The following is a 24,575-nucleotide window of genomic DNA, read 5'->3' as shown; positions in this document are numbered from 1 at the left end:
AGCCCTATTAGTGGTTTGTTCTTTTCGTCGCCTTTTACGACTGGCAGAACATACCGGAGGCCTATTCTTTTCCAGGGCCTCCACGGGAAATTGTTATTGTTATTATTATCACTATTATTAGTAGTAATATTATGATTAATAGTGGCAGCGGCAGCAGTAACAGTAGTATTGTATTGTATGTTAACCAGGGGGCCTAGAAGCGACGGAGAGGCTCCGTCCCCGCCACAGACGCAGTGGTCCACAACCCCACGACGGACTACCGCAGTCCACTTCACCCCTCCGCCGCCCCACATCGAACTACTCTTCCAGGGTTATTGTGCTGTTCGGCCCCCGGTGCCCCCTCCCCCTCCCCCCCCCAACCCCAGGGAACGTCTCACACCAGACGAGTGTAACCCCTATGTTTTTGCATGGTAGGGTAATGGTGGTGTACGTGTACATGGAGAACTTGTTTGCGCAGCAATCGACGACATAGTGTAGCTGAGGCGGAATAAGGGGAACCAGCCAGCATTCGCCAAGGCAGATGGAAAAACGGCTAAAAACCAACCACAGACTGGCCAGATCACCGGACCTCGACACAAGTCCGCTTGACGGATTCATGCCGGGGACCAGGCGCTCCTTCCCAGCCCGGAAAGCCATGCGTTAGACCGAACGGCTAACCGGGCGGGCAGCGACAGTAGTAGTTAAGTACTGCAAGTATTAATTTTATTAGGTCACAGCCAGTATTATTTACTCACATTGTAACTATAGACACTCAGGTCATTTTAATACTATTTGACACATTACAACAGTTGTTTCTTCGGTAGCTAGATGTAAAAAAAGGTAATGTATACGTGAAATCCCGGTCCGATGTAAAAGAAGGCGTGATGGTCCTAATACGATCAGATTAAATAAATAGACTAAATAAAATGAATAATTATGCTTTGGACTACGGCCTAATGCCCGTAGAACAAATGGTAGACACAGAGAGTTTCTCAGTGGGCAGTGAAGAGTTGCCTATTGAGTATCAGTAGGAAAGACAGTACGTATTTTCTTTGATTTACCAAAAGCATTTGACTGTATGGAATATACAATACTCTTGCATATGTTGGAACATTCTGGGATTTGGGAAGAAGCTCAACAATGGTTCACTTCATATCTGGAAAGTAGGAAGCCTAAGGTTGTCCTCCAGTGTCAAGCAGGGAAGAGGTCTTAATTTGACATCATGTAAAGTGTGTGTGTGTGTGTGTGTGTGTGTGTGTGGAGGGGTGGGAGGGGGTCATAGGGGGGGGAGGGGGAGCAAGGGTTCTGTTCTGAGTCCATTGCTTTTCTTGATATGTATCAAGGATCTGCCGCTAAACAAGACAGATGTCACAAAGATAGTTCTCTTTGCAGATAACACAAGTGTTGTTGTGAAAGACATGGAACGTAATACAAATGATATCGGCAACAGATTAATCAGTTACATCAACATGTGGCAGATCAATGCCTAACTGTAACAAAACGCAGTGCATACGGTTTCTGACACGGAATGATTGTGAAAGCGAAATTTTATAATCCAGAGGTGGTTAGACACTCAGTGAGGTCGACCACTTTAAATTCTTTCGACTAATTGTAGATGAAAGGCTTTATTGGAAGTATCACGTTCAAGATCTTATTGGGAAACTGACAGCTACTTTCTTTACTATAACAGTGACCTCCACTTTCTCTGAAGACTTGTTTACTTTGATTACTTTCCTTTTGCTATACGGTATGGTGTTCACTCACCAAGAATATTCGTAGCTCAGGAGAGGGCGGTCACACTGATCTGCGTGTCGGTTCGCGAACTTCGTGTTGTCGGTTTTTCAAGTGTGTCAGAATTGTTAATCTGCCATCCTTACACATATATCCCATCGTGGACATTGTTGTTGTTGTCAACACTGACGCATTCAGAAGAAATGCAAGATTCATTCAGTGAACACTCGACGGGAAACGAAATGCACTTGTGCACTATAACGTGTTATTTATTTGTAAAATCTGTTACAAGTTTTTCAAATTTTATGAATTACTTTGTTTGTAAATTTTCTAATCATCGTTATACAAACTATATACTGACTCGTTCAATGACCAGGCAGTTGTGGCTCGCATGATCCCACGGAACCTAGTGGAAAAATAAACAAGTAAAATAAATTAGACCTGCAGTCAGAGACATTTTTCAAATATCTTTCGTATGCTCTCTACTGTTGCTACCGTTGCCCACTCCCAGGTTAGTAGCACGTAGATGCAGAAATATATCATCACCAAAGGCCACGATTTGACAAGTTGCAATAAAATTTCTTCTTCTTGCGCTGTGTTTAATTGTTGCGTGTGCTCATAATAACTGTTCGAGGCTGTAACCAACCAAATCGCCGGTTCGCAGCGGCTCTATCGATCAACGAAGGGTGCAACAGAATTGCGAAAACGAACCCCTTCATTTTTTTACGTGACGAATCTTTCGTCTCAGCGCGACTGCATGACTGTTCTTTTCAGGCCCGACAACTTCGACACGTAGAAGTAATGGAATGTCGAACACGCCGGGCGTTACGGTGATTGTTATTAAGCGAAGAAAAGCGGGAAAACGGGAAGAAAGAGCCAGCGACAAAAGGAGGCCCGTATGACCGCCGGCGGGCGAAATGTACAGGTAGTTCGCACGTAATCCATCTTTCGAGTGGCAACGCCGTCTGTAGCTCTTGTAAGCCGATCACTCGAGAGAAAATTTTGACAAGCGGTGATGAATTATCGGGAAAACGCAGGCGGCCGCGAGCATCGTGAGAACGGCGCATTACGGCAGCGGCGGTAAAACAAATTTGCGCGAGTATTTTTTGTGTAACTCTTTGAGCTTGGAGGGTGCCAGCCACCCGACACCAGCGGCTCGGCCCGCGCACTCCATTTTTCATCCCCTCCCTGACAACCGCCGCGGCACAAAAAGCCCAAAAAAAGGCCCGCAACGAAATTCGAGATATTGGTAGCATCTGAAGTCCTTTCTTTTTCGGTCCCAACGGCAGTTCTCATAATTCAGAAGGTGCACTACTGCCTTTTTTGCCACAATAGCCGGCGTCGTGTTTCTAGTATTTTGTATTATCCGGCGCACTCGCAGGGGGTTTTACGCGGAAGGGTTCACGGCACAATGGAAACAAACAGTTTTCCGCCGGCGACTGGTTATTTCCGAGTCTCCCCCGGCCCGGCACGGTTCTGTGCCACAACGCGCACCGGCCATTTGCTCTTTGTCGAGACCTCAACCGGCCGTCCAGCGAGCCGCGCCTCTTGCCATCACCAGACACCAACTACCCGTTTTGTTAACAAGCTGCATTTCTGAGCAAAGAATACACCAGTAAAACTCACAAGTAGCGGGACGTAATGACGCGACAGAGGATACAACCTAGCACCACTTTCGTTTCACCGAGCGAGGTAGCGCAGTGGTTAGCACCCTGGACTCGCATTCAGGAGAACGACGGTTCAAACCCGCGCCCGGATTTCCTGTGTTAGACCTTCTGTGATTTCCCTAAATCGCTTCAGACAAATGCCGTCATGGTTCCCTTGAAAGGGCACGGTCGACATCCTTCCCTAACCCGATGGGACCGACGACCTCGCAGTCTGGTCCCCATCCCCAAATCAATCAACCAACCATACTCTACGAACGGCATAGAAATTATCAGGTAGCAAAAGTTTACATGAAACAGCTCTTTTGTCACGGAAGTCATCCTAAACGATGAGCATAAGATAATTTTCCTCTTTCGTGTTGACAGTTGATAGAAGCAGTGCACATTTTTGTTGACACAATTGGTAGCAAGACATCAATATAGTAAAAAAAAGGACGACTAAGGTACTTTGACAGAGTTGCAGATGGCGATCTATGAAGTGTCTGTATCTACCGGTGATCCTGTCGACATCATACAGTAAAAATTTGTCAGGTAACTGTATATCTGCGATATTTCTAAACATACTTTTCTGGGTCGAATTTTCTTTAAAACTCTTCTGAAAAAATTACAATCTTGGCAGTTATTTTATATTTGTAAATTTTGAAACAAATATTTGTTGTTTTTAATGAATTCTTCTAACAAATTCCCTGTTGCATTCTTTCAGTTTTTAGTTAAACTTAACTCAAACATTTATGTCTCCATAGCAACATTATGTCGCTTTCCCCAATGAATGTCGTATTCAATATTTCCAGGTTCAGGGCATTACTTGCAAATAAATATCTCTTTAAAAAACATGTTGAGAGCATAAGTCAATAACAACGAACGAAATTTTCAGTTTTTAATTTCTTTGTGGTAGTCGTGAAGTCACTAGAAATACTTTACTGAAAAAGCGTTAATATTACCGATCGTGTACTAAAAGGTATTTTCAGGTTGTAATCTCTACTTACACATCACTACCTGTTTAAAAAGGATGTTGTTAATATAATTTATCAACAATTAACGAATTTTTTTAATTTTTTTCTCGCGTACTTGTTACTGCGCTTTATGGAAAATGCCTTGGTACTGCTGGGGTTCCTTTACTTATCATAAAACCAAAACTTGTGTCTCAAATATTAGCAACGCGTTTTTAAGCAAAATACAAACGTTAATCCCCGACTAGCAATAATACGTTCTTACTAGATCTCACAGTAGTTTTTGAAATGTGATTTAAAGAAGTAATTAACACACTACTGGCAAGAGGACAGAAATCGCTGAATCATGAGTAGGCTAAAGTGAAAATAAAAAATTTAACTTGAATTTATATACAAATAATTGCTTACAGGGCCTTACTGTTTTGTGTAAGTCGTAAACCATAGCGAAAAATGCTAGCGGCTGCCTCTCCTGTCGTAGAGTGATGCCAGTGGGTTGTGGGAAAATAGAAAGACGGTCTACTCGGTACGAACAGCCGTAAAGCATGTGCGGGGCTCAGAGATGTGTACTACTCTGGCGAATATCTCGCGAACGGCATGTACCATTCTGTTTAGCACCATCCGTGAAATTTTCTGGGGGTGATATTAAGTTGTAATGAGGTTTCTGTCAGTTGCTCTTTGTGAAAATTTTATCGCAAATAATGTGATCCGGCTCTCGCATACTCTCGTGAGCAGCACGAAACAGTATTCGTTCGTCACGCACGTACCACTGCAGAGTGATTTCACTGCAGCAGGGGTTATGACCTACTCTGAATCGTGATTTGAGTCCGTCTGAGCGTTGAGGAGATTCTACGGGACGGCGGCCTGGCGCGGTCTACAAAGACCGGCGGCGACACCTGCCCTCATTGAAACCCTCTGGGAAGAAAGGGCTCCCCTTCCCAGGAAACCCTTCACTCGTATGCCTGCGGCAAGGGAAGCTGCAGTAAAGGAAAGGGTGGTACATACCCCCTTCAGGCGCGTCTACGGGGGATGGGCGCGTAAGCAGACGGCGACAGCTGTCTCAGCTCGGTACGCTGACACTAAAAGGAAGACAGGAGTTCGAAGCCCTCTTAACGTCGCTGCAAAGGTGTTTAAGGACGAACCATTTTAGGTTTTATCGGGGAAAACATCCATGCATCAGCCTGGAGTGGTTTAGAGGAATGAAGGAGAACTTAAATCTGTATGGCCTGGTGCGGATGTGAATCCCATTCTTTCTAGATATTAGTCCAGTGTCTCAACCACGGAGCCAGGTTTCTCCGTGGACGTCCGGACAGTCTTGGCCACGACATGTATGCTTGCTGGCCACGAAGTGTTTGCTTTTGATGCAAACGTTCCTTTCTCGTTTATTGCCAGCAGTAAAGATAATGGTTACGGAATGGCGTCCTTTAAATCGTGATATGAATCCGACTGAAGCGAAATGCAGCAAGCGTCCAGAGTGTGCCGGGACTACCAATTTACATTCATCATAGACAAATATCCCGTATTCCGCATGAATGGAACGAAGGATCCATTAATACACGATTGGCTATCAGTCTATGGGAACAGTCACAAACATCAAATATCTATGAGTATGCGTGCGGGGCGACGTAAACGCAAAGTGGAACGACCAAATAACACAAATAGTAGGAAAAGCAGATGCAAGACTAAGATTCATTGGAAGTCTTGATCAGAAAATGTAATTCACTAACGAATGAGGTAGATTACCAAATCCTCACTGGGCAGATTCTAGAATATCGCTCATCAGTTTGGAATATTTATCAGGTAGGATTATTAGATGCGGTACACAAGCTCCAAAGAAAAGCGGGAGCGTCGCTGAGATGGCAGACGCTACAAGAAAGCCATTATACATCACATGTAAGTTCTCTGTTAAAATTCCGAGAGTTTGCGTCCCAGAAGAGTCAACCAGTATATAGCTTCCTTCCAAATGCATCTTACGATACCGCCATAAATGGAGAAACGAAGGAAATAGAGGTCACACGGATGCTTACCGGTGGTCATTCTTCTCACGCACTATTCGCGAGAGAAACAGGAAAGGCCTTAAATGATAATGCTACGAGAAGGATCCTGCACCATACATTGAAGAGTGGCTTGCAGAGTATGTATGTAAATGTATAGGGTTACAATTATTGAACTATATGAAATAAAAGCGTCATAACTTCTGAACGGTTGCGTTAGGACGTTCAAATTGCACGGTTGGCCGCGGTGTATGATGGGACTTAGTATGCGTGGAATGGTTCGGCCTAGCGACGAAGCCCACTTTCATTTGGATGGATTCGTCAATAAACAAAACTGGAGCATTTGGGGGACTGAGAATCCGCATTTAGCGATCGAGAAGTCTCTTCACCCTCAACGGGTGACTGTGTGGTGTGCAATGTCCAGTCACGAAATAATCGGCGCGATATTACTTGATGGCACGATGACTACCGAACGGTACGTGTAGGTTTTGGAAGATGATTTCATCCCCATTATCCAAAGTGACCCTTATTTGACAAGATGTGGCTCATGCAAGACGGAGCACGACCCCAGCGAAGCTGGAGAGTGTCTGCTGTCCTGGAGGAGCACATTGGGGACCGCATTCTGACTCTGGGGTACTCAGGAGTCACTGGCATGGGCCTCGATTAGCCACCATATTCTCCGCATCTGAACACATGTGACTTCTCTTTTGGGGCGTCAATAACCCCGAAACCATTGCTGAAGTGTAAACAGCTATTCAGGAGGTCATCGACAGCATCAGTGTTCCGATACTTCAGCGGGTCATGCAGAATTTCGCTATTCGTCTGCGCCACATCATCTCCAATGATGGCAGGCATATCGAACATGTCATAACCTAAATACGAATATTTGTTGTGACGTTTACATGTTGAATAAAGTATGTGCACGCCGTAATTTGTAACTAATTTGGGTTTTTTTTCATCTAGTTCAATGACTGTCATAGAGAAATAAGGCTACACTAGCACTATTATTTGACTTCGAGGCATGGAAAACATTCGCTTGATATGAAGGATATCATAAAGAGGTTCACCGACAGCCGTTCTTCGTTGACGCTGTACACGAATGGTACGGGTAAGTTGATTAGTGCAACCCATGTCGCTGACGTTCTGTGTCAGTTTCCTTCGACTTCAGTCTTTCGGTGACGAACGTAACATGTATCTTCCCTTCGTGCAATACTTTACCTTCTTCCTTCTTCGTGTCTTAATAACGGATGTTAGTAAATGAGATAAAGACTCACCATTTCCATCAAATCAGTGCTTTGAGAAACATGACTAGAAGCCCTCTGTAACACGTCCTGGATGGCTCATCATACACTGTTAACCTGACCAGTGTATTATTCCGGACTTAGCATAAGTTTTAGTTCTATGACAATAGAATAGTTCTTGCTTTAGTGGCGATGAAACATGTCGGCTCGAAATAAATGAAAAAGCCGTTTTCGTGTTTAGAAGTCACCTCGTCATCAGCTCCAATTAAATTAAATGAAGCTTCTCATTTTATTGGCTAAAGTGAGATTCATGTGTTATGTTACGATGAGTTTCTTCAAAGGCAATTCTGCATTGTTGACGTAATTTGTTTCAAGCGATGTAGTAATACCGAGTCACAGACCAAATTCTTTTCTGATGAAATATGATTACATGTCACCATCATTGTAGCAGATGGAGGGTATTTATGGTGAGCGCAAACTCGAGTAGAATAGAAAAGAATATCCTTCCTGTCGTTATCATCCTGGTCTTCGACTTAATCGTACAAGGGAATAACAGGAAACCTAAATTAGCATTACTGGACTAGGAGTTGAATACCGCTCCTCCCAAATGCGAGGTGCGATCTCGTTCGGTGGGTAAAATCTATCTGCTTCTTATTGGCACAAGCGTGTATCTACAGACACAATGCGATCTCATGCTCTACGCGACACAGGTAGTCGTATTAAGCTCCAGTTGTGCTTTGAGTGTTTTCCTCTTGCGTCTTTTCATAGTGGCTGTCAAACAATACACAAACAAGCGTCCTATCATTTATCTCAGCGAGTACGGAAAACTGCCTCTTTACCACATCCACTCTTTTGACTCAAAATATGCATTACGGTGTAACATGTTTCGTGATTATGCATACAGGACTGAAAGATTTTTATGACTGATGTTAGTGAAATCAAATGGCAAGTAACAGCAAATATAGTATTTCCAACAGTTTTATTTCAAAATAGTTTTTTTCGTAAACCTTAGATCTGATTCGATGCACTGAATAAGTCATGGTAGATGAAACCAGGAGCTCACATTAGACAATAACCCCACTAAAAACGCTTCTTTTCTAGGAAGCAGCAGTGTTTTCGTCACGTTTGAAAGGAAAGCGAGAAAGCTATTCACTGCATACTAATAAGGAATAGCAGCGGGTCAGAGTTCTGACTGTCGTTTGTAGCTTCACTGCTACGGTGATCGACCATCTCCTTCAGTGAGCCTAGTGTGAAATCTATAACAAACAGGCTGCTTCAGAATACCGGTAAAGTTGCATCACACTGAGAGGCGAGTAGGGAGTGACTTGCCAGGGTTCCAATGAACTGTTTTTATTCAGTTTTGATGTGCTTGGTGGTGAATTTCTGTTCATCAATTTTGTATGATTGAAATACAAGGTCTACTGGCGAATAAAAACCGCTATTTCTGCCACAGTTCATGTTTCTCCGTATCAGGTGTTCACTCATAGTACGGTAGTTTAAGGATCTTTTGTTTAATATTGTTATCGCACACGTAAATAGTCCTTCAGAAATTTCTCAGATTCTGAAACTGGAAGGAAGAAGTAGAAATTAATGTTAACGGTAAGTGCCAAATCATTTTCGTTTTACTGATGGCACTGCACTGTTTATCTCTAGTGCAGACACATTTCAATGACGAATAGATAAACTTATTACAGCAAATATGATTGCAGGCCAGAAAATCAATTATAATAACAGAAAGTAATGTTTAACCATCAAATAGAAAATAAAATAGCGCAAATTTAAAATTAAACTATAGGACCAGTTGATGAGGCTTTAAATTTAGGCAGTTGGAGACAACGGTTGTATGGGCAGCAAAAACTAAATAAACGGGAGAGTAAAAATGGCCTGGAATGCCTTTGGTAAACTAAATTTACTTTTCGGAGCTAGCTTCCAATGCATCTGGAAAGAACATTTCGTAATCAGTGTTAATCACCAGTTTTGACGTATAATAGTGAGAAATGGGCTTTTAATACGAAAATAATTCAAAAATTAAGGGCTGGTTAAGGCGCAATAGAGAAATGCGTATTGGGAGTCACTGGGAGAGATAGGGAAAATACAATTTTATCAGGGAACAGTTTTGATTAGAAGACTTTATGTTGATTAATTAAGCTAACATAGAGGTAGATGGGACATGTAGCGACGCTAATGGACGGCAGATGGAAAGAGGAAGGTCGCTGTCGGATTCAAAGAGAGAAGAAAAGATTGAAGCCTTGAAGTACTCGTATTTGATGACATTAGAGAACATGTGTAAGCACCGTGGACGAGTATCGCAAAAGGCCGTAGTATAAGAAAATGTATAGAGAAGGCCTTTATACAGCAGTGGGTGTCAGGTTGGTAAGGCCAATGGCCTTGCCGCAGTAGTAACACCGGTTCCTGTGAGATCGCCGGTGTTAAGCGCTGTCGGGCTTCGCTAACACTTGGATGGGTGACCATTCGGTCTGCCGAGCGCTTTGGCAAGCGGGGTGCACTCTGCCCTTGTGAGGCAAATTGAGGAGCTACTTGGTTGAGAAGTACCGGGTCCGGTCTCCTAAACTGACATGCGGCAGGGAGAGCGGTGCTGAGGATGACACGGCGGCCGATCGGTGCCAATGGGCCTTCACGGCCTGTTCGGGTGGATTTTAGTTTTAGTTTTTAGTGTTTTAGATGGATGGTGGTGGGCTGGAAGGGGTTTGAGGATAATATTGATGACCGTATGTACTCCCTGGGTAGCTGGGGGTGGCCGCTTCGGGTATTAGGGAAGCCGTGCCTGCCACGGATCGAATCTGCCCGGCGACGATGGTTGGCTTGCCAGCAAGCCGGGATTTGGCTTTTAGGCGGTTTCCCATACCCGACTAGGTGAATGCCGGGCTGGTACCCACGTCCCGCCTCAGTTATACGTATCGCCAACATTTAGAAAAAGTTCGCACACTTCCACAAGAATAACTCTGGACGCAAACAGTTGAGGTCCTGTGGACGTGAAGCCGTGGCCACCCTCTACATCTACATCTACATTTATACTCCACAAGCCACCCAGCGGTGTGCGGCGGAGGGCACTTTACGTGCCACTGTCATTACCTCCCTTTCCTGTTCCAGTCGCGTATGGTTCGCGGAAAGAACGACTGCCGGAAAGCCTCCGTGCGCGCTCGAATCTCTCTAATTTTTCATTCGTGATCTCCTCGGGACATCGCAGCAATTTTCTAATGCTGCAACTTCTCTGTATACTACAGCATCATCCGCGAAAAGCCGCATGGAACTTCCGACACTATCTACTAGGTCATTTATATATATTGTGAAAAGCAATGGCCCCATGAAACTCCCCTACGGCACGCCAGAGGTTACTTTAACGTCTGTAGACGTCTCTCCATTGACAACAACATGCTGTGCTCTGTTTGCTAAAAACTCTTCAATCCAGCCACACAGCTGGTCTGATATTTCGTAGGCTCTTACTTTGTTTATCAGGCGACAGTGTGGAACTGTATCGAACGCCTTCCGGAAGTCAAGGAAAATGGCATCTACCTGGGAGTCTGTATCTAACATTTTCTGGGTCTCATGAACAAATAGAGCGAGTTGGGTCTCACACGATCGCTGTTTCCGGAATCCATGTTGATTCCTACAGAGTAGATTCTGGATTTACAGATATGACATAATACGCGAGCAAAAAACATGTTCTAAAATTCTACAACAAATCGATGTCAGAGATATAGGCCTATAGTTTTGCGCACCTGCTCGACGACCCTTCTTGAAAACTGAAACTACCTGTGCTCTTTTCCAATCATTTGGAACCTTCCGTTCCTCTAGAGACTTGCGGTACACGGCTGTTAGAAGGGGGGCAAGTTCTTTCGCGTACTCTGTGTAGAATCGAATTGGTATCCCGTCAGGTCCAGTGGACTTTCCTCTGTTGAGTGACTTCAGTTGCTTTTCTATTCCTTGGACACTTATTTCGATGTCAGTCATTTTTTCGTTCGTGCGGTGATTTAGAGAAGGAACTGCAGTGCGGTCTTCCTCTGTGAAACAGCTTTGGATAAAGGTGTTTAGTATTTCAGCTTTACGCGTGTCATCCTCTTTTTGAATGCCATTATCATCCCAGAGTGTCTGGATAAGCTGTTTCGATCCACTTACTGATTTAACGTAAGACCAGAACTTCCTAGGATTTTCTGTCAAGCAGGTACATAGAATTTTACTTTCTAACGTTAACGGTGCCAAATCCGATAATTAACATGCAGATCCCATGTAGACACGGGATTAATGCAAAAGAAGAAGGTTGGTGACGAATAAAGCAGCAATTGCAGCAAAGGTGGCCTTTGGTGTTGATATCGAGTGGCTGCGTCCTCGTAGCGAAAGAAAAGAAAGAAGGAGAGCGTGCGACGAAACTTGTGTAGGTGTGTGCTTTTTGGCGGCATTACTGCAGGAAGGTGATAATTCCCTAATCTGCGCTCATCATCCTTACTCTCCGTGACGGAACGGGTATCGCGCCGGCGGAGCTGTGACGTGCTGTTCCTCTCCGGCAACCTTCGCACAACAATAGGGTCATCTACATTGCGAGAACTTTGAAGCGGCCCGATAAAATCGAAACATTATGCTAAAGGCCGGCTGGGATATAACGCACGGGCAGCGGGAATCTGCTGTAAATATCGCGCAACTGAGCTGTCCGCGGCAGATTAGAGGCGCCATATACGGCCTCGTCTGGCGGGCCGCGACTGCGTGCCTTACCATACACTGCGTCCCTCGCCGCTGCCTCTTCCTCAACCGACCGACGTTACTGCTCCCCGGCCAGGTTTTCCAGGAGTACAAACCCGTTACGAGGATTACTGTTCCCTTCCAAGATAATTCGACTAGGCGTCTGAGATGGTGTGCGGACATTTGCCACTCCGGACATTTGCCACGATTTTACCTGCTCCGAAGGGTTGGGTCCCTTGTCTCCCCCTCCTCCTCCTCATCGCTTACTGAGCCTTTCCGCTGGTTTACTTAACATAGGACCAGAATCTCTTTGGATTTTCCGCCACATTTCTAGAGAGAGTTTCGTTGTGGAAAGTATTAAATGCATCTCGCATTGAAATCGGCAACAAATATCGAGCCTCAGTAAAACTTCGCCAATCTGGGATATTTTGCGTTCGTCTAAATTATACTTGCCTTTTTCGGTGCTCCTGCAGCAGCTTTCTGTCGTGTTTTTTGTACCATTGGGGATCAGTTCCGTCTCTTATTAATTTATTTGGTATGAATCTCTCGAGTACTGTTGATGCTATTTCTTTGAATTTAAGCCACATATGCTCTTCACTTACATAGTTTGGGAGGATTGGAGACTGTCTCTTAGAAAGACGTGAACCGAATTTTTGGTTGCTTTTATAAATAGATATATTTCGCGTTTAGTTTTGGTGAATTTCTTTGATACGGAATTGAGCCTCGCTACGACTGTGTGTTCACTAATCCCTGTATCCGTTGTGATGCTCAGGACTATTTACGGCTAAAAGGTCAAGTGTGTTTTCGTAACCATTTACAATTTGAATGGCCTCGTGAACTGATTGTGTTCAAATGAGTGTGAAATCTTATGGGACTTAACTGCTAAGGTCATCAGGCCCTAAACTTACACACTACTTAACCTAAATTATCCTAAGGACAAACACACACATCCATGCCCGAGGGAGGACTCGAACCTCCGTGAACTAATTGTTCAAAATAATTTTAAGAAAGCATTTAGAACAATTACGGAAGTTGTTTTCTGTCTACAATAGGGTCTGAAAATGTATTTTTGTCAACATACGGAAGGTAGATTGAAGTCACTGCGAACTATAATTGTAAGAGTAGGCTACATATTTGTGATGAGACTCAAGTTTTCTTTGAACTGTTCAGCAACTGTTTCATCTGAGACCGGGTGTCGGTAAAAGGAGCCAGTTATTAATTTATTCCGGTTGTCGAATATAACCTCTGCCCATACTAAGTCACAGGAACTATCTGCTTCAATGTCGCTTGTGAGCTGAAACACACATTACATTATTTTTCCTTAAGTTTCTGTTTCTGTTGTAGTGCAGATCATTACAATTACGGCTTTTCCCTCCAAAACCTAGGATGCTTTCTCTGTGACCCTGTAAATACCAGAGCTAAACAATGTAGAACAACAACGTACGTTACAAGCAAAGCGTTCTGTATTACTTCATTTCCTTATTTCTAACATTTTAATCATGAAAGAAGGTTGTATACTTGGAAGAATCCTGGAGATACGAGAAGGCATCAGATAGATTATATCATGTAAGACAGCGGTTTAGGAACCAGGTGTTAAATTGTAAGACATTTCCAGGGGCAGATGTGGACTCTGACCACAATCTATTGGTTATGAACTGTAGATTAAAATTGAAGAAACTGCAAAAAGGTGGGAATTTAAGAAGATGGGACCTGGATAAACTGAAAGAACCAGAGGCTGCACAGAGTTTCGGGGAGAGCATAAGGGAACAATTGACAGGAATGGGGGAAAGAAGTACAGTAGAAGAAGAATGGGTAGCTCTGAGGGATGAAGTAGTGAAGGCAGCAGAGGATCAAGTAGGTAAAAAGACGAGGGCTAGTAGAACTCCTTGGGTAACAGAAGAAATATTGAACTTAATTGATGAAAGGAGAAAATATAAAAATGCAGTAAATGAAGCAGGCAAAAAGGAATACAGACGTCTCAAAAATGAGATCGACAGAAAGTGCAAAATGGCTCAGCAGACATGGTTAGAGGACAAATGTAAGGATGTAGAGGCTTATCTCGCTAGGGGTAAGATAGATACTGCCTACAGGAAAATTAAAGAGACCTTTGGAGAAAAGAGAACCACTTGTATGAATATCAAGAGCTCAGATGGAAACCCAGGTCTAAGCAAAGAAGGGAAAGCAGAAAGGTGGAAGGAGTATATAGAGGGTCTATACAAGGGCGATGTACTTGAGGACAATATTATGGAAATGGAAGAGGATGTAGATGAACATGAAATGGGAGATACGATACTGCGTGAAGAGTTTGACAGAGCACTGAAAGACCTGAGTCGAAACAAGGCCCCGGGAGTAGACAACATTCCATTAGAACTACTGATGGCCTTGGGGGAGTCAGCCCTGACAAAACTCTACCATCTGTTGAGCAAGATGTATGAGACAGGCGAAATTCCCTCAGACTTCAAGAAGAATATAATAATTCCAATCCCAAAGAAAGCAAATGTTGACAGATGTGAACATTACCGAACTATCAGTTTAATAAGTCATAGCTGCAAAATACTAACACAAATTCTTTACAGACGAATGGAAAAACTGGTAGAAGCCGACCTCGGGGAAGATCAGTTTGGATTCCGTAGAAATATTGGAACACGTGAGGCAATACTGACCTTACGACTTACCTTGGAAGAAAGATTAAGGAAAGGCAAATCTACGTTTCTAGCATTTGTAGACTTAGAGAAAGCTTTTGACAATGTTGACTGGAATACTCTCTTTCAAATTCTAAAGGTGGCAGGGGTAAAATACAGGGAGCGAAAGGCTATTTACAATTTGTACAGAAACCAGATGGCAGTTATAAGAGTCCAGGGGCATGAAAGGGAAGCAGCGCTTGGGAAGGGAGTGAGACAGGTTTGTAGTCTGTCCCCAATGTTATTCAATCTGTATATTGAGCAAGCAGTAAAGGACACAACAGAAAAATTCGGATTAGGTATTAAATTCCATGGAGAAGAAAGAAAAACTTTGAGGTTCGCCGATGACATTGTAATTCGATTAGAGACAGCAAATGACTTGGAAGAGCAGTTGATCGGAATGGACAGTGTCTTGACAGGAGGATATGAGATGAACATCAACAAAAGCAAAACGAGGATAATGGAATGTAGTCGAATTAAGTCGGGTGATGCTAAGGGAATTAGATTAGGAAATGAGACACTTAAAGTAGTAAAGGAGTTTTGCTATTTGGGGAGCAAAATAACTGATGATGGTCGAAGTAGAGAAGATATAAAATGTAGACTGGCAATGGCAAGGAAAGCGTGTCTGAAGAAGAGAAGTTTGTTAACATCGAGTATAGATTTAAGTGTCAGGAAGTCGTTTCTGAAAGTATTTGTATGGAGTGTAGCCATGTATGGAAGTGAAACATGGACGATAAATAGTTTGGACAAGAAGAGAATAGAAGCTTTCGAAATGTGGTGCTACAGAAGAATGCTGAAGATTAGATGGGTAGATCACATAACAAATGATGAAGTCTTGAGTAGAATTGGGGAGAAGAGGAGTATGTAGCACAACTTGACTAGAAGGAGGGACCGGTTAGTAGGACATGTTCTAAGGCATCAAGGGATCACAAATTTAGCATTGGAGGGCAGCGTGGAGGGTAAAAATCGTAGAGGGGGACCAAGAGATGAATACACTAAGCAGATTCTGAAGGATGTGGGTTGCAGTAAGTGCTGGGAGATGAAGAAGCTTGCACAGGATAGGGTAGCATGGAGAGCTGCATCAAACCAGTCTCAGGACTGAAGACCACAACAACAACAACAACATTTTAAAAATGTACGTCGACTTTAGATGACATGTCAATCATAGATGTTCTTATCTCAATTTAGTGAACGTATTTTCAGTCATGTTTTGAACATTTTCCCGCTACACTTTATTAACTAATATTTCATCGCAAGGGATACCGCATTTTAGATAGTAAATTAATATGGAGTATGTCGTTCCTCTTTTCAAGTATTCACATACCCATTTCTTCTTTCCTTATTGTCTTTTGGGCATGCAGTTGTAGTAATTAAAGTAGTCACAAATGCAGTAATCAAAAAGAAATGATCAGCGCACATTCGCATTCTCTTTACATCGTTCCTTTCTTGTTGCTCCCATGGCGATGGACTGTTTCTATCGTAGTCAGTAAGCGTGAAAGGAAGGTACCGTACAGACAGAGCAATCTATATTTATATTTGGCAGTACTAATTACATACTGAAATAATCGTCGGTATTGCTTTCGTTTCCCAAAAGTTATAAATATTTCGATTTCGGAAAAGAATCTCTGTATTTGGCCAAGATGTCGAAGAAGAAGGTCCCTTACGTACTGGTTCTATCGAGTCAGATGTGGAGTCGGCGGTTTGAAAGCGGATAGAAGAAGTATGAGGAAGGGCGTCCTTTACCTGAGGGATCGCTACCTGGCGAAGGAGCAAGTGTGGCAAATGACCGGCGTGGCAAATGTCCGGCATTCTCTGATCATTGAAAGTATCCTAAGGAAATGAAATTCGCCTTCCGAACTGTTATCACAGAAAGTATTCTTTTGACGGGTACTTGAGTACTGCTCAACAGTCTGGGACCTTTACCGGGTAGGATTAATGGAGGAAATTGAGCAACATGTTTTATCATAGGTTCATACACTAAGCGAACATAACTAATTATCTTTCGTCTTCGTAACTAAATTTATTCGTTAACGGAAATTAAAGAAAATAACTAAGCCAGCTGATGCAGGGAATTAGATTAGGTAGAAGATGAGTTTGCTGTATGAGCAGGAAAATAATATATCAAGGAAGAAGTGAAGGAGATACGAAGTTCAGATTAGCAATCCCTAGAAGCAGTTTTTCTGGAAAAGACAAACGTGTTTATATCGATTATGAATTTGGGAAGTCTATTCTGGAAGTATTTTCTAGAATTTAGGATTCTATGGAGGTGAAACTTGGACAATACACAACTGAAGAGAGTAGAAATTTTGATTTGTTGTTACAAAAAGTGGTGAAGATAAAGAGGGTAAATCGAATGACTAACGAAGAGTTAATTAATCGAATCGGGTAGGAAAGACTTTTATGGCATAACTTGACAAAAAGATTGGGTGGGTTCATAGAACATATCACGAAACATTAAGCCTAGATTACTAAACTCTCGTAAAATGTACGTCTGTTGTTTGTATCTCTTCACGATTACCGCCAACCTGGACACGTGAGCTGTTGAGTACCTTCATGGCAAACATTATTGTTAACAATGGCTGAATTATTTATTTCATTACTACAGCGGTTAGCTGACCCTGGTGCTCTTGTCGTAGCTATTGCGTATATTCAGTAATGATGTGCCTGTTTTCTAACAGTCGGCAGAATTGTTTTGTTGCTGTGAATTTATCTTAGATGAAATATCAAGCAGTCTCAGTTAGAAGAGAGAATCAGAATGGCCCTCTTCAGTGATAATCTCGTCTTTGAGTCTGATTTTGACGCTAACTGGACTTTTTGTTTGAAGAAGCTGACAAGGACACACACAATGGAGAATTTAGTGTAGACAACAACAACCTCAAAGGAAAAAAAGCATGCTCATTTTGTCCTTCGAGCAACTGAAGAACGACGACTTTTTGTAACCAATCCTCAATACACGTTTGTGCAGAACACCGGGTTAGGTATTGCTTGGACCGTTACAACAGTGTCTAAAGCAGAAGGCTCTCTGCTCATTTTGTGATGTTGATGGTTGTTGGGGCGCTCAACATCGTGGTCATCAGCGCCAGTACAAGTTCCAAATCTTTCCATTACCGTCTCAGCACTTCCCGAATGATGATGAGGACCACACAAACGCCCAGTCCCCGGGCGGAGAAAATGCCCGACCCGGACGGGAATGGAGAACGGGACCTCGTGATTCAGAGGCAGCAACGCTAGCCACTAGACCACGAGCTGCGAACTGCTCATTTTTTGTGTGTGTGAAATGCTCTTGGAGTTATAATAATTTATAACCAGAGCGTAACATACTCGTAAATTATGACTTCTTTTCGAATAACGTTTTAGCAGTAAAATTGTCATTATAGGGTATAAAACAGGACATTTTGTATGTAACATGCCATTGGAGATCTGATAATTGCAGTTAACTAGTGCATAACAATAAATTATGATCTCCTTTGAACGAAATTTGGAGTTGTAAAATTTACTATGGCTTAGCAGCAATTAGTGCTCTAGGATTAAGGAAAACTTAGTTTGGTACTGGAGGCAAGTGTTTGTATAAAACATATAGAGAGACCATGGCTTGAAAAAGTCAGCAGTTTCAAATGGATGTAGGTTGAAGTAGTTAGTTGTAGTTCTCGATATCTGCAAATACAACGACCCTTTCATTACTCTGACTTTTACAATACATAATTTACATTGGGTTAGTTATAAACTTACGCGAGTTATAGACACGAACCTTCTACATTTTGACTAATAAAATTCCGAACTGGAAAAAATGAGACGATACGATGCAAAGGAAGTTCCGAGTACACAAGCTGCAACCTACTATCTCAGAAATACCTGTAATTCAGCTGAACATAACAACAATAATGTCAGAACATTTTACTTGTAAAATAGTGTCTGCCACTCCAACTCAATGAAAGTAGGAGAAGGTATTGTGACCGTGTCAGGTACAGGTTTATTCCACCAAAGTTTAAGCACGCAAGAATCACAGATACATGGGTAATGCAGAAGAGGGCCGAGTGCTGTTGGGTGGTCTTAAAGCAATCACCAGTGGTTCCGAAACACCTAATCTGTTATTTCGCGAATACTTACCGCCTATTCTTCTTACCGCTGCTCCAATACGGTATCAGAAAACGGCAAATAATTTGGGTGTAACTCTGGATGAATATCTTAACTGCCCAGAAAGTGTTGTTGCCACGTACATGAAGACTCCTCTTACCGCATTCGGGAGGACGACGGTTCAATCCTGCGTCCGGCCATCCTGATTTGGGTTGTCCGTGATTTCCCTAAATCGCTCCAGGCAAATGCCGGGATGGTTCCTTTGAAAGGACACGGCCAACTTCCTTCCCCGTCCTTCCCTAATCCGATGAGACCGATGACCACTCTGTTTGGTCTCTTCCCCCAAACAACCCCCCACCCCAACACAACTTCTCTTACCTTTATGTCCCCAAAAATTTCCGAATATGTCTCCTCAGATGTGAAACGTAAATTTGCATAGTCACTAGTTCTGCCGTACCTCCACTGTTATGTTGTACTCCAAGACGGCAAAAGTAGTGAAAATATTAAACGGCTGGAACTTGCTAAGAATGCATGTGTGCGTTATGTCGGCACGTCCATTTATTTGGCCGTATCAGTACCTCATACACACAATTAGAATGGTTGCGGCCACACAAGTTACGTGAATACTACACGCTATGTTTGCTTCATAGGCTTTTCAGTACCTTGCATCACACATCAAATACCTATCATAGCATCATAATCACGATACGAGATCCGTTTCATCTACTATCCTAGCTGAACCCATTCATAAAACAAAAATATTTTAAATTCCTTCTCAATTGCTGCTGTCCACTTCTGCAACAAGCCAGCCAGCACTGTATTTAAGAAAACGCTGAAACGCTTCTGCTTGTCACCCCCATAGTTTTCCCTCAAAAACTGACAGGCCTACATCTATCTCCTCCAGATTGTCCCTGGTAATCTATTCTTCACAAACAAATACAAACAAATTTTTTTCTGCTGTAGGTATTATTGTTTTACTTATCTGTCTTTAATATTTCAAAGCATTAGACTCAGTTCTAAGTATAATGGAACCTGTAACACGTGCGTCATAATGAAGGTAAGGATAAAGTACCGACAATGCCTGCTTGAAGGTAAAGGAGAGCTTTATGTTCCTAAGCTTTCCAAGTTAAATAAATAAATCCAATCAAGTAAGTGTAGGCTGCGGTAGAGTCCATTCTCTGTGATCCCGCAGCACTTTGAAGATGACCAGGAAAAGCCAACGGAGACCAGTAACTGTATCAAACGCGCCGATACTTAGTAATTATGCTCTTTGTCGGAAGCGGTTCTACGCGCTTCAGTCCGGAACCGCGCTGCTGCTACGGTCGCAGGTTCGAATGCTGCCTCGGGCATGGATGTGTGTGATATCCTTAGGTTAGTTACGTTTAAGTAATTCTAAGTCTAGGGGACTGATGACCTCAGTTGTTAAGTCGCATAGTGCTCAGAGCCATTTGAACCATTTGATAACCGAACAGGTATTTGTACCACCGTCCTGCTAAATGCGAGTATACTGCCTTAACCATTGCACCACTTTGCTCGTTTTTTAGTGACACAGACGAATAGATATCTAGAGAGTAGGTGTAATGTAGCGGGAACAGTAAAACAGATATGCGAACATCTAGAAACGTTTAGAATCTCCGACAACTGGAATTTGCCAGGCACGAAAGGCAGTTCAAGAGGCTGCTGACATCGAGGGCTTATAATAAATTTTCCACCTTTTTCTGCAAGTCAATGAAACTACGGACTCAAGTGTATCTATTTACCACATTTCCAGTGCACGTGATGGCGTTGCACTGAAGATCTTTGTCCAATGAAAATACAATCCGATGCTACCACAAAATCATTCCATAATTTTTGTTTTATGGAACTGCAACCTAAGATTTAGATGTGATCCTTACTCTTAGCAACTGTTTATACTGGAGTGAAGGCTTTTACATTAGCAGCTTTCAAGTGTATGCAGTAACCCAGTAAACACGTCAATGACGGAGGCTGGAGTAAGAACACGCATGTAAGGGAAATCGGACGGTTCAGGGAAACCTATGTGGAGCATGGCGGGAACTGGCGGGTGCGGTGGGGGGGGGGGGGAGGAGGGGGGGCAGGCAGGGTGGAAGTCGGCGCGGGGGAGGAGGAGTAGGGGTGTTAGGAAGGAGGGAGGAGGAGGAGGAAGAGAGGGAGTGAGGCTGCGAGGCAACAACAGTCGCAAGTTTACTTGCAACTTGCGACATTCCGGTTGTGTGTGAGGCGGGCTCCGCGAGAACACGCCGAGAAAGCGTTTTTGCGGTAAACGCGGCATCGCTGCATTAGCATAAGTTGCGCATTATGCTCAGGCCCAGGCTGTCAAGTGCATTAGTGCCAGGCGAACATTTCGCCGCGACGAGCCATAAACGTCATCAAAATGTGACCTCTGAAGCGCTATTATTACGGAAACTTCAGTTTATAACCCGCCGCGAACCGCAAATGGAGCAACGCGAGCAGCGTGCTTACTGGAGGAATTTTGCCCATTTTCGTTTTCTACAGCGGCAGCTATCTTCTGCAAAATCAGAGATTTCTTTTGCTACTAGCAGTAAGTACGTAAGGTTGTCGGCCGTGGCCTTTGGTCTTTCATATCCTCTCGGCATTGTGATTCTTAAGGCCGGCAACGCATCTCTGACGGGAAAGGAATTGGTCGCAGACTTGTGTGCGATAGGATGTAAGCGCAGGAAACGAATTTCCGTTCTACCGACACATATCGATAGGACGACGGCTCAATCCCGCGTCCGGCCATCCTGATTTAGGTTTTCCGTGATTTCCCTAAATCATTCCAGGCAAATGCCGCGATGGTTCCTCTGAAAGGGCACGGCCGGCTTCCTTCCGTAATCCGATGAGACCGATGATCACGCTGTCTGGTCTCGTTCCCCAACCAACCCTTTCCTCCATTCCACATATCGATAATAGTATCCATATACGGTATTTCCCACGAGTTAATCTGCATCGAGTGGATATTTTCTGCTCCAGCTGCCCGATTAAAAATCCAATGAAATCATTTTAAGTTGACATTAACGATGAACACGATGCATACGGATGTAACGCCACTAATAAGAGAAAATATAAATTGTTTTCCGCTTACTTGGGTCCACAGTCCCACTCTGAATATTCCTGGTAGCAGGTGTCGTTTCTGAAGTAAAGCAGGGTGGTCATAAGGATGTTTCCCTTTCTCCCGTTGCTGCTCATGGTCCTGTACTTCTGTAGACTCAGTACGACTGTCTGTGCCCTTGCCTTCTTCCGAGCTTTGAACTGACTAGGAACATACAGCGCAAGAAATACTCCCAACTCTGATGTGAGTAGGTATTTCGCGCTTTAAGAAATTTCTATCATTGCCGTAGATGAAAGGGCGCTAAGTGACGAAACAAATCCTACAACTGACTGGAAATTGAACGCCGGATGTTTGAATTTGTTGTCTGGTATTATCCCACTGATTCATCATGCCTCATCTGTTTCGGAAATGTATCTTTTATAAGAAGAAAATGATTCATGACTGAACTTTAAAAAAATATATTATTTCAATGAAAAAATGGATCACTCCACCTTGCTGTAATGATATAACAAAAATTAACAATAAGCACATGGGATGAAAATGGCAAGTAGGAGCGTAGGACCTACTTAGAACTGGACGATATGCAAGCATTTTTTCAATGGATCATTAAATGTTCGAGCTATTACACGATGGACATACAGGATGACACTTACTGAACTATATGAAAAAAAAAACGCAAATTAGTTACAAACTTCGGTGTGCACACACTTTATTCTACATGTAAACGTCACTACAGATATTCAGATTTAGGTTACGACGTGTTCAATATGCCTGCCATCATTGGCGATGATGTGGCGCACACGAATGGCGAAATTTTGCATGACCCATTGAAGTGTCTGAACATTGATGATCTCGATGACCTCCTGAAGGGCCGTTTTGAGCTCAGTAATGGTTTTGGGGCTATTGTTGCACACGTTGTCTGTAATACAGCCCCACAAAAAGGTGTCACATGTATTCAGATCCGGAGAATATGGCGGCCAATCGAGGTCTATCCCAATGGCCTCTGGGTACCCGAGCGCCTGAATGCGGTCCCCAAACTGCTCCTCCGGGTCGTCAAACATTCCCCTGCTTCGATGGGGTCGAGGATCATTTTGGGTAATGGGGATGAAATCATCTTTCAAAACTTTCACGCACCGTTCGGTAGTCACAGTGCCATCAAGGAATATCGCATCGATTATTCCGTGACAGGACGTTGCACACCACACAGCCATCCGTTGAGGGTGAAGAGACTTTTCGATCGCGAAATGTGGATTGTCAGTCCCCCTAACTGCGCCAATTTTGCTTATTGACGAATCAATGAAAGCGGCCGAAAACAACGCATGGGCTTACTAACTCCTATCATGGTTCAATGGCTCTGAGCAATATACGACTTAACTTCTGAGGTCATCAGTCGCCTAGAACTTAGAACTAATTAAACCTAACTAACCTAAGGACATCACACACATCCATGCCCGAGGCAGGATTCGAACCTGCGACCGTAGCGGTCGCTCGGCTCCAGACTGTAGCGCCTAGAACCGCTCGGCCACTCAGGCCGGCTAACTCCCATCATGCCCCGCTACCAACCGTGCAGTTTGAACGTCCTAACGCAAACCATTTAGAAGTTATGACGCTTTTATTTCATATAGTTTAACAGTTGTCACCCTGTATCAGACAAAGCGTGGGAAACAAGCGGCTATTGTGTTCGATGGTTTCGTTTTCGTATCCGGTTCATTATGCTTGTATGTGGTGGCTGGTATAGGGAAACCACAGGCTACAAAACGTGAATGGATGGAATGAAAATGGGACATAGTCATCTCAATTACAGGACCTGAATCTGATTGTTACCTTAATAAGTGTCCCCAAACATTTAGTTGTGTGGTTATTTTATGTGCTGAATATTAATTTCTGTCCCCAGTAATAATGACCTGAAGGCAGCAGTAAGCTTTTATTAGTAGATTGTGTTGATGGTCTAGGGCCTGTTTTAACCTTTGTGACCTAACAGCCTGCAGTATGCAACTGCCTTACAGTTGACTGCCGCTGAGCCAGCTGCCACAGTGGTAAGCCGCAGGACTCATATTCCAGAGGATGGTGGTTCAAATTCTCCAGTTTCACGTTTCTCGCGGATTCTCTCTACCGCTTAAAAGAATTGCTGGCATGTTTCTTTTGAGTAGAACACGGTAGATTTCGTTTGTTATCCTTCTCCCAACAAACCACTACTGTGCTCCATCTCTGATGACCTTGTCGTAGATGAATCTTAATCTTCCTTACAGATTACTCATCATCAATCCTCAGTATTACAAGGAATTTCTCGTTTCTGGGATGACTGGAGCGTTAGTCACCAATCCTCTTGAGGTAAAGCGAGGAGTTAATTGAAGAATTTTGTAGCGACATTAACGTCCGGGTGAACAGTGGTTGTCCAATAGTCTTGTTCAACGACGCCTCACGAAGAGATAGAGGCAGCAGTCTGTCGCTAGGCCAATGGCATGTAGCACCAATTGTTATTACCCTTCTGCTGAAAAC

Source organism: Schistocerca piceifrons, chromosome X (genome assembly GCF_021461385.2).
Source record: "Schistocerca piceifrons isolate TAMUIC-IGC-003096 chromosome X, iqSchPice1.1, whole genome shotgun sequence".
In the NCBI taxonomy this organism is placed as follows: Eukaryota; Metazoa; Arthropoda; class Insecta; order Orthoptera; family Acrididae; genus Schistocerca; species Schistocerca piceifrons.
Note: the sequence above shows the minus strand (reverse complement) of the source record.